At 30.4% G+C, this 12,559-nt stretch overlaps 1 protein-coding gene across 5 annotated transcripts in view; it reads left to right on the top strand.

Moving 5' to 3' along the window:
* The window catches only part of LOC114343004 (SCAN domain-containing protein 3-like), a 404,642-nt gene that overhangs the window by 307,298 nt on the left and 84,785 nt on the right, over window positions 1-12,559 (top strand). The gene's annotated exons all lie outside the window — the stretch shown is intronic.

Below are 12,559 nucleotides of genomic sequence, written 5' to 3'. Positions count from 1 at the left end.
TTTAGCTGTTATGGTACCCAAAATATTTAGAGCATCTCGTTTGGCAATATCAAAGCTGGGGATAGGTATTGTTACACAGACAGAAAAGATTAAAATAAATATAGTAAAGGCGATTGAAGGTCCTCATGGCCAGGCTATTGCTATGAAACAATTAAGTGAAAAACAAATTCTTCCAATTTCGAACGGAAAAACTGTAACAATACCTATCCCCAGCTTTGAAAGAGCCAAAGGAGATGCTCGAAAAATTTTGAGTATCACACAAGATAAAACTTGTTTCAAGAAATCAAATAAGAGAATGCAAAGGGAATTTTCTTAATTTCGAAGATGTTCCAGACATTAAGTTGTCTCTAAGAGAAATGAGTACAAAAGATTCTAAATTTGGAGGACAAGGCTTTATAAAATGCTACTGCAATAAGAAATGCTCTTCAAAAGTGTAAAATATCTAACGTATTGTGCAACTCTAAATGCTATAATGCCTCAACATGTGAGAATAACAGTTATTTATGAAACAGTTCGTGATGTATGCTTTTTGCGAACGCACGCGATGTTTAGAGCACGAGCGACAACGGGGCGAGTGCTATACATCGCGTAAGTTCGCAAAAGGTACTTCACGCACAGTTTCATACAATATTTTATCTATGATAAACATAAAAAAACTGTAACTCTTCGTCACTGGAATTCATTTATATTCTACAATTTTTAGAACTTTGACATTTAAAAATTCTAATTTCTTTCAAACCACAAAACTATCAAAATTTTTGTTGTAATTTATTTCTCACTAGCTGACCCGGTGAACTTCGTTGCACCTTAGATAGTGTGTCATAATTAGATAATCTGTCATAATTTTGATTATAGATCAGTTGCTTGAACGTAATGGCTAAAAATCAATTACTCAAAATCAACTGCTCGAAAATGATTTTCTAGACATGAAAATTGATCGAAATGCAATTTCCTCGAATAAAAAAGAAAATTATATGTCCAAATATTTTATGCAAAATTTGTAAGTATGGTCGAATGAAATCCGATAGTTTTAAGGCATTCCAGAAGCCGCTACAGATAAAATGTTTTAACAACTTATTAATCATTCAGAATTAGTCGACACTTTTTAAAAGTTAAAATAATTAAGACAATAATTGGACGATAACGATTTAATGAGTGGAAAACAATTAAAAATTATTTTGCATATCATATTTGAGACAGTATTTGGTTGAAAAATCTCATTTTTGCTGGCCAAAAATATATTAATTTGTCTGGACTAAATTACAGATCTGTTTATCTTAAAAGGAATATGATACTATCAACATTCACACAGTGTTGCCAAACTGGATTTTGTTATTTTGAGTCTAAATTTTCCCAGCGATCTCCGAGGGTACAATACATAAGAAAGATACATAATATGACAAATTATATGATATTCCACGTATACAGTACGTAAATAGTTCAGCTGGACATAGGGAACATACAATATATAGATTTAGATACATAAATACATACATTGTATTATATTGAGATAATTGAGGCAACTGAGTTTTCTCGATGACAATATGGTTGTTAGCATTAAGGGGCATTAACCTCAAAATTTACAAATCATTTCGACTGACACAAATAAACGTCAAAATATGAGAATGTAGTAGGTAGCTAAATATTTTTGGCCTAAGAGAATGGAAAAACTGTTTAGGTTTTAAAGTAAAATAAATTTTATTATTTTAATTCATACCTTAAACTTTAACTACACGCGCTGGCGTATTTTTGTACGCCACATATAAGAATTCTACTACAAATGAATTTAAAAATTTAATTTTTGTCTTTGTTTATTTATCTAACCTATCACTGGAATGTGCTTTACACTGGATTTAGTTTCGTTATAATCGGCATTCTAAGAAGATCTTAATTTACAATTTATTATTTGTTGTTTCCGGTGGTGGATAACATACGCCACAATTATAGTAATACAATGAAATATATAAGTACATATTTCAAATGTTTTTTAGTCATTATGGCACAAATATATTTTTCTTTATAAACAATACTTTTTCTCAGGTAAAAAATAACGTTTCAAAAAAATATTATTAGCAATTTTATTTATCATGGAATCAGATTACAATTATATATCCCAATTTGCTTACAGAGAAGGAACTCCAAGTATCCGCTGACGCCGAGTAAGGTTTATAACAAACAAATAAGTGTAATTTTTCAAAAAAAAACAAATCCGCTGTTTTTAAGTATATTTTCTTGTGGCGTATAAAGAACGCCACGCGTGTAGTTATGTTATATTTTGATGTGCGGGTAGTTAAAGGTTAAAATTCTAAATATTAATTAATTATCACAATAACAAAAAATATTATCAATCATTTAATACATGCAATAATGTACATGATATTTTTCGTTAGTTCATCTAATAAACATAAATAAACTGGATGGTTTGCCCACGCGAAAGCAAGATTTTTTGAAAATTCGTAAAATTAAAAAATTCATATTTTATCCAATTTGAGTCCAAAAGTTAATCTGTTGCACTTTTCTTTTATGAAATTTCCCATTCGTTCTTCTTCTGTGCTCAGAATTTTGCTACGGCTTACGGTTCGCTATTTCGGAAAGGGACTGCGCTAGAGAAGAAAAAATAGCAGCGTTTTATTCGGAATTCAGCAGGAAATCTAATGGCCAAATTTCATGAAAGTCGGTGAATTCGTTTCGGAGGAGTATGGCAACAAAGCCGTTCTCGAGTTATTATCAGTGTAACTAACATAACTCGACTTTCTTTTATATATATAGATGTAAAATATTTAAATGGCTATTAAAAAATAACGGTTGAAGATAAAAAAGTGAAAATTTAGGATTGTATGTATCTTTTGCTTCTACATCATACAAAATTAAGAAAAAACGGTTTGTCAAAAAATTAAAAAAATATATCAGGGGGGGCAAGCCCCCTTATGACGTACGGGCATGAATTCAGAGTTATGCCTATTCCCAGTCCGGTAGAATACACGTGTAAAATTTCATAATAATCTGATGAGCCGTTCTCGAGTTATTATCAGTGTAACTAACATAACTCGACTTTCTTTTATATATATAGATGTAAAATATTTAAATGGCTATTAAAAAATAACGGTTGAAGATAAAAAAGTGAAAATTTAGGATTGTATGTATCTTTTGCTTCTACATCATACAAAATTAAGAAAAAACGGTTTGTCAAAAAATTAAAAAATATATCAGGGGGGGCAAGCCACCTTATGACGTACGGGCATGAATTCAGAGTTATGCCTATTCCCAGTCCGGTAGAATACACGTGTAAAATTTCATAATAATCTGATGAGCCGTTCTCGAGTTATTATCAGTGTAACTAACATAACTCTACTTTCTTTTATATATATAGATGTAAAATATTTAAATGGCTATTAAAAAATAACGGTTGAAGATAAAAAAGTGAAAATTTACGATTGTATGTATCTTTTGCTTCTACATCATACAAAATTAAGAAAAAACGGTTTGTCAAAAAATTAAAAAAATATATCAGGGGGGGCAAGCCCCCTTATGACGTACGGGCATGAATTCAGAGTTATGCCTATTCCCAGTCCGGTAGAATACACGTGTAAAATTTCATAATAATCTGATGAGCCGTTCTCGAGTTATTATCAGTGTAACTAACATAACTCGACTTTCTTTTATATATATATAGATGTAAAATATTTAAATGGCTATTAAAAAATAACGGTTGAAGATAAAAAAGTGAAAATTTAGGATTGTATGTATCTTTTGCTTCTACATCATACAAAATTAAGAAAAAACGGTTTGTCAAAAAATTAAAAAAATATATCAGGGGGGGCAAGCCACCTTATGACGTACGGGCATGAATTCAGAGTTATGCCTATTCCCAGTCCGGTAGAATACACGTGTAAAATTTCATAATAATCTGATGAGCCGTTATCGAGTTATTATCAGTGTAACTAACATAACTCGACTTTCTTTTATATATATAGATGTAAAATATTTAAATGGCTATTAAAAAATAACGGTTGAAGATAAAAAAGTGAAAATTTACGATTGTATGTATCTTTTGCTTCTACATCATACAAAATTAAGAAAAAACGGTTTGTCAAAAAATTAAAAAAATATATCAGGGGGGCAAGCCCCCTTATGACGTACGGGCATGAATTCAGAGTTATGCCTATTCCCAGTCCGGTAGAATACACGTGTAAAATTTCATAATAATCTGATGAGCCGTTCTCGAGTTATTATCAGTGTAACTAACATAACTCGACTTTCTTTTATATATATATAGATGTAAAATATTTAAATGGCTATTTAAAAATAACGGTTGAAGATAAAAAAGTGAAAATTTAGGATTGTATGTATCTTTTGCTTCTACATCATACAAAATTAAGAAAAAACGGTTTGTCAAAAAATTAAAAAAATATATCAGGGGGGGCAAGCCCCCTTATGACGTACGGGCATGAATTCAGAGTTATGCCTATTCCCAGTCCGGTAGAATACACGTGTAAAATTTCATAATAATCTGATGAGCCGTTCTCGAGTTATTATCAGTGTAACTAACATAACTCGACTTTCTTTTATAGATGTAAAATATTTAAATGGCTATTAAAAAATAACGGTTGAAGATAAAAAAGTGAAAATTTAGGATTGTATGTATCTTTTGCTTCTACATCATACAAAATTAAGAAAAAACGGTTTGTCAAAAAATTTAAAAAATATATCAGGGGGGGCAAGCCCCCTTATGACGTACGGGCATGAATTCAGAGTTATGCCTATTCCCAGTCCGGTAGAATACACGTGTAAAATTTCATAATAATCTGATGAGCCGTTCTCGAGTTATTATCAGTGTAACTAACATAACTCGACTTTCTTTTATATATATAGATGTAAAATATTTAAATGGCTATTAAAAAATAACGGTTGAAGATAAAAAAGTGAAAATTTAGGATTGTATGTATCTTTTGCTTCTACATCATACAAAATTAAGAAAAAACGGTTTGTCAAAAAATTAAAAAAATATATCAGGGGGGGCAAGCCACCTTATGACGTACGGGCATGAATTCAGAGTTATGCCTATTCCCAGTCCGGTAGAATACACGTGTAAAATTTCATAATAATCTGATGAGCCGTTCTCGAGTTATTATCAGTGTAACTAACATAACTCGACTTTCTTTTATATATATAGATGTAAAATATTTAAATGGCTATTAAAAAATAACGGTTGAAGATAAAAAAGTGAAAATTTAGGATTGTATGTATCTTTTGCTTCTACATCATACAAAATTAAGAAAAAACGGTTTGTCAAAAAATTTAAAAAATATATCAGGGGGGGCAAGCCCCCTTATGACGTACGGGCATGAATTCAGAGTTATGCCTATTCCCAGTCCGGTAGAATACACGTGTAAAATTTCATAATAATCTGATGAGCCGTTCTCGAGTTATTATCAGTGTAACTAACATAACTCGACTTTCTTTTATACAGAGAGAGTCTGTAAAGTGGAATAAATTCAATATCTCAAATACTAATTGTTTTTTTGGAAAATGCTCAGACCCGTCGATTAGTATTTCAAATTGTCCTTTTTGACATTCAATAAAAATGTATACAGGGTGTCCCAATTTAGAGATATGACGTCATCGTCGATTTTCTTAAATGGCAACACTGTCATTTTGATAGCTAATTTGATAGGGTTTGTAAAGTTATACATAACTGCAAAATATCAAATTTTTATTCTCTACCATTTACAAGATAATAGAAAATAACAAAGTGATATCTGTAATTTGGAATATATTCAATAATTAAAATACTAACTGTTTTTTTGAAAAATGCTCAGACCCGTCGATTAGTATATCAAATTGTCATTTTTGACATATAATAATAATGTATACAGGGTGTCCCAATTTAGAGATATGACGTCATCGTTGATTTTCTTAAATGGCAACACTATCATTTTGATAGCTATTTTGATAGCGTGTGTAAAGTTATACACATCTGAAAAATTTCAAAATTTTATTCCCTACCATTTACAAGATAATAAAAAATAACAAAGTTATGAAGAACAAGAAGTAATCAAATAATAATTGAATTTATTTATTTCAATTAAGCAAATGCTCATAATGTTGCCCATTGACAATTTGACAATAATTGAGGGCAACATTATGAGTTTTTGCTTAATTTATTGATATAATTAAATTCAATTATTAGTTGATTACTTCTTTTTCATAACTTTGTTATTTTTTATTATCATCTAAATCTAAATGGTAGAGAATACAAATTTGAAATTTTGCAGTTGTGTATAACTTTACACACCCTATCAAAATAGCTATCAAAATGACAGTGTTGCCATTTAAGAAAATCAACGATGACGTCATATCTCTAAATTGGGACACCCTGTATACATTATTATTATATGTCAAAAAGGACAATTTGATATACTAATCGACGGGTCTGAGCATTTTTCAAAAAAACAGTTAGTATTTTAATTATTGAATATATTCCAAATTACAGATATAACTTTGTTATTTTCTATTATCTTGTAAATGGTAGAGAATAAAAATTTGATATTTTGCAGTTATGTATAACTTTACAAACCCTATCAAATTAGCTATCAAAATAACAGTGTTGCCATTTAAGAAAATCGACGATGACGTCATATCTCTAAATTGGGACACCCTGTATACATTATTATTGAATGTCAAAAAGGACAATTTGAAATACTAATCGACGGGTCTGAGCATTTTCCAAAAAAACAATTAGTATTTGAGATATTGAATTTATTCCACTTTACAGACTCTCTCTGTATATATAGATGTAAAATATTTAAATGGCTATTAAAAAATAACGGTTGAAGATAAAAAAGTGAAAATTTAGGATTGTATGTATCTTTTGCTTCTACATCATACAAAATTAAGAAAAAACGGTTTGTCAAAAAATTAAAAAAATATATATCAGGGGGGGCAAGCCACCTTATGACGTACGGGCATGAATTCAGAGTTATGCCTATTCCCAGTCCGGTAGAATACACGTGTAAAATTTCATAATAATCTGATGAGCCGTTCTCGAGTTATTATCAGTGTAACTAACATAACTCGACTTTCTTTTATATATATAGATGTAAAATATTTAAATGGCTATTAAAAAATAACGGTTGAAGATAAAAAAGTGAAAATTTACGATTGTATGTATCTTTTGCTTCTACATCATACAAAATTAAAAAAAAACGGTTTGTCAAAAAATTAAAAAAATATATCAGGGGGGGCAAGCCCCCTTATGACGTACGGGCATGAATTCAGAGTTATGCCTATTCCCAGTCCGGTAGAATACACGTGTAAAATTTCATAATAATCTGATGAGCCGTTCTCGAGTTATTATCAGTGTAACTAACATAACTCGACTTTCTTTTATATATATAGATGTAAAATATTTAAATGGCTATTAAAAAATAACGGTTGAAGATAAAAAAGTGAAAATTTAGGATTGTATGTATCTTTTGCTTCTACATCATACAAAATTAAGAAAAAACGGTTTGTCAAAAAATTAAAAAAATATATCAGGGGGGGCAAGCCCCCTTATGACGTACGGGCATGAATTCAGAGTTATGCCTATTCCCAGTCCGGTAGAATACACGTGTAAAATTTCATAATAATCTGATGAGCCGTTCTCGAGTTATCAGTGTAACTAACATAACTCGACTTTCTTTTATATATATATAGATGTAAAATATTTAAATGGCTATTAAAAAATAACGGTTGAAGATAAAAAAGTGAAAATTTAGGATTGTATGTATCTTTTGCTTCTACATCATACAAAATTAAGAAAAAACGGTTTGTCAAAAAATTAAAAAAATATATCAGGGGGGGCAAGCCCCTTTATGACGTACTGGCATGAATTCAGAGTTATGCCTATTCCCAGTCCGGTAGAATACACTTGTAAAATTTCATAACAATCTGATGAGCCGTTCTCGAGTTATTATCAGTGTAACTAACATAACTCGACTTTCTTTTATATATATATAGATGTAAAATATTTAAATGGCTATTAAAAAATATAACGGTTGAAGATAAAAAAGTGAAAATTTAGGATTGTATGTATCTTTTGCTTCTACATCATAAAAAATTAAGAAAAAACGGTTTGTCAAAAAATTAAAAAAATATATCAGGGGGGGCAAGCCCCTTTATGACGTACGGGCATGAATTCAGAGTTATGCCTATTCCCAGTCCGGTAGAATACACTTGTAAAATTTCATAACAATCTGATGAGCCGTTCTCGAGTTATTATCAGTGTAACTAACATAACTCGACTTTCTTTTATATATATAGATGTAAAATATTTAAATGGCTATTAAAAGATAACGGTTGAAGATAAAAAAGTGAAAATTTAGGATTGTATGTATCTTTTGCTTCTACATCATACAAAATTAAGAAAAAACGGTTTGTCAAAAAATTAAAAAAAATATATCAGGGGGGCAAGCCCCTTTATGACGTACGGGCATGAATTCAGAGTTATGCCTATTCCCAGTCCGGTAGAATACACTTGTAAAATTTCATAACAATCTGATGAGCCGTTCTCGAGTTATTATCAGTGTAACTAACATAACTCGCCTTTCTTTTATATATATAGATGTAAAATATTTAAATGGCTATTAAAAAATAACGGTTGAAGATAAAAAAGTGAAAATTTAGGATTGTATGTATCTTTTGCTTCTACATCATACAAAATTAAGAAAAAACGGTTTGTCAAAAAATTAAAAAAATATATCAGAGGGGGCAAGCCCCTTTATGACGTACGGGCATGAATTCAGAGTTATGCCTATTCCCAGTCCGGTAGAATACACTTGTAAAATTTCATAACAATCTGATGAGCCGTTCTCGAGTTATTATCAGTGTAACTAACATAACTCGACTTTCTTTTATAATATATATAGATGTAAAATATTTAAATGGCTATTAAAAAATAACGGTTGAAGATAAAAAAGTGAAAATTTAGGATTGTATGTATCTTTTGCTTCTACATCATACAAAATTAAGAAAAAACGGTTTGTCAAAAAATTAAAAAAATATATCAGGGGGGCAAGCCCCTTTATGACGTACGGGCATGAATTCAGAGTTATGCCTATTCCCAGTCCGGTAGAATACACTTGTAAAATTTCATAACAATCTGATGAGCCGTTCTCGAGTTATTATCAGTGTAACTAACATAACTCGACTTTCTTTTATATATATATAGATGTAAAATATTTAAATGGCTATTAAAAAATAACGGTTGAAGATAAAAAAGTGAAAATTTAGGATTGTATGTATCTTTTGCTTCTACATCATACAAAATTAAGAAAAAACGGTTTGTCAAAAAATTAAAAAAATATATCAGGGGGGGCAAGCCCCTTTATGACGTACGGGCATGAATTCAGAGTTATGCCTATTCCCAGTCCGGTAGAATACACTTGTAAAATTTCATAACAATCTGATGAGCCGTTCTCGAGTTATTATCAGTGTAACTAACATAACTCGACTTTCTTTTATATATATATAGATGTAAAATATTTAAATGGCTATTAAAAAATATAACGGTTGAAGATAAAAAAGTGAAAATTTAGGATTGTATGTATCTTTTGCTTCTACATCATAAAAAATTAAGAAAAAACGGTTTGTCAAAAAATTAAAAAAATATATCAGGGGGGGCAAGCCCCTTTATGACGTACGGGCATGAATTCAGAGTTATGCCTATTCCCAGTCCGCTAGAATACACTTGTAAAATTTCATAACCATCTGATGAGCCGTTCTCGAGTTATTATCAGTGTAACTAACATAACTCGACTTTCTTTTATATATATAGATGTAAAATATTTAAATGGCTATTAAAAAATAACGGTTGAAGATAAAAAAGTGAAAATTTAGGATTGTATGTATCTTTTGCTTCTACATCATACAAAATTAAGAAAAAACGGTTTGTCAAAAAATTAAAAAAATATATCAGGGGGGGCAAGCCCCTTTATGACGTACGGGCATGAATTCAGAGTTATGCCTATTCCCAGTCCGGTAGAATACACTTGTAAAATTTCATAACAATCTGATGAGCCGTTCTCGAGTTATTATCAGTGTAACTAACATAACTCGACTTTCTTTTATATATATAGATGTAAAATATTTAAATGGCTATTAAAAAATAACGGTTGAAGATAAAAAAGTGAAAATTTAGGATTGTATGTATCTTTTGCTTCTACATCATACAAAATTAAGAAAAAACGGTTTGTCAAAAAATTAAAAAAATATATATCAGGGGGGGCAAGCCACCTTATGACGTACGGGCATGAATTCAGAGTTATGCCTATTCCCAGTCCGGTAGAATACACGTGTAAAATTTCATAATAATCTGATGAGCCGTTCTCGAGTTATTATCAGTGTAACTAACATAACTCGACTTTCTTTTATATATATAGATGTAAAATATTTAAATGGCTATTAAAAAATAACGGTTGAAGATAAAAAAGTGAAAATTTACGATTGTATGTATCTTTTGCTTCTACATCATACAAAATTAAAAAAAAACGGTTTGTCAAAAAATTAAAAAAATATATCAGGGGGGGCAAGCCCCCTTATGACGTACGGGCATGAATTCAGAGTTATGCCTATTCCCAGTCCGGTAGAATACACGTGTAAAATTTCATAATAATCTGATGAGCCGTTCTCGAGTTATTATCAGTGTAACTAACATAACTCGACTTTCTTTTATATATATAGATGTAAAATATTTAAATGGCTATTAAAAAATAACGGTTGAAGATAAAAAAGTGAAAATTTAGGATTGTATGTATCTTTTGCTTCTACATCATACAAAATTAAGAAAAAACGGTTTGTCAAAAAATTAAAAAAATATATATCAGGGGGGGCAAGCCCCCTTATGACGTACGGGCATGAATTCAGAGTTATGCCTATTCCCAGTCCGGTAGAATACACGTGTAAAATTTCATAATAATCTGATGAGCCGTTCTCGAGTTATTATCAGTGTAACTAACATAACTCGACTTTCTTTTATATATATATATATATAGATGTAAAATATTTAAATGGCTATTAAAAAATAACGGTTGAAGATAAAAAAGTGAAAATTTAGGATTGTATGTATCTTTTGCTTCTACATCATACAAAATTAAGAAAAAACGGTTTGTCAAAAAATTAAAAAAATATATCAGGGGGGGCAAGCCCCTTTATGACGTACTGGCATGAATTCAGAGTTATGCCTATTCCCAGTCCGGTAGAATACACTTGTAAAATTTCATAACAATCTGATGAGCCGTTCTCGAGTTATTATCAGTGTAACTAACATAACTCGACTTTCTTTTATATATATATAGATGTAAAATATTTAAATGGCTATTAAAAAATATAACGGTTGAAGATAAAAAAGTGAAAATTTAGGATTGTATGTATCTTTTGCTTCTACATCATAAAAAATTAAGAAAAAACGGTTTGTCAAAAAATTAAAAAAATATATCAGGGGGGGCAAGCCCCTTTATGAGGTACGGGCATGAATTCAGAGTTATGCCTATTCCCAGTCCGGTAGAATACACTTGTAAAATTTCATAACAATCTGATGAGCCGTTCTCGAGTTATTATCAGTGTAACTAACATAACTCGACTTTCTTTTATATATATAGATGTAAAATATTTAAATGGCTATTAAAAGATAACGGTTGAAGATAAAAAAGTGAAAATTTAGGATTGTATGTATCTTTTGCTTCTACATCATACAAAATTAAGAAAAAACGGTTTGTCAAAAAATTAAAAAAATATATCAGGGGGGGCAAGCCCCTTTATGACGTACGGGCATGAATTCAGAGTTATGCCTATTCCCAGTCCGGTAGAATACACTTGTAAAATTTCATAACAATCTGATGAGCCGTTCTCGAGTTATTATCAGTGTAACTAACATAACTCGACTTTCTTTTATATATATATAGATGTAAAATATTTAAATGGCTATTAAAAAATAACGGTTGAAGATAAAAAAGTGAAAATTTAGGATTGTATGTATCTTTTGCTTCTACATCATACAAAATTAAGAAAAAACGGTTTGTCAAAAAATTAAAAAAATATATCAGAGGGGGCAAGCCCCTTTATGACGTACGGGCATGAATTCAGAGTTATGCCTATTCCCAGTCCGGTAGAATACACTTGTAAAATTTCATAACAATCTGATGAGCCGTTCTCGAGTTATTATCAGTGTAACTAACATAACTCGACTTTCTTTTATATATATAGATGTAAAATATTTAAATGGCTATTAAAAAATAACGGTTGAAGATAAAAAAGTGAAAATTTAGGATTGTATGTATCTTTTGCTTCTACATCATACAAAATTAAGAAAAAACGGTTTGTCAAAAAATTAAAAATATATATCAGGGGGGGGCAAGCCCCTTTATGACGTACGGGCATGAATTCAGAGTTATGCCTATTCCCAGTCCGGTAGAATACACTTGTAAAATTTCATAACAATCTGATGAGCCGTTCTCGAGTTATTATCAGTGTAACTAACATAACTCGACTTTCTTTTATATATATAGATGTAAAATATTTA

This window comes from Diabrotica virgifera, chromosome 8, assembly GCF_917563875.1.
Source record: "Diabrotica virgifera virgifera chromosome 8, PGI_DIABVI_V3a".
NCBI classification, from domain to species: Eukaryota; Metazoa; Arthropoda; class Insecta; order Coleoptera; family Chrysomelidae; genus Diabrotica; species Diabrotica virgifera.
This window is presented reverse-complemented; position numbering and strand designations above follow the sequence as displayed.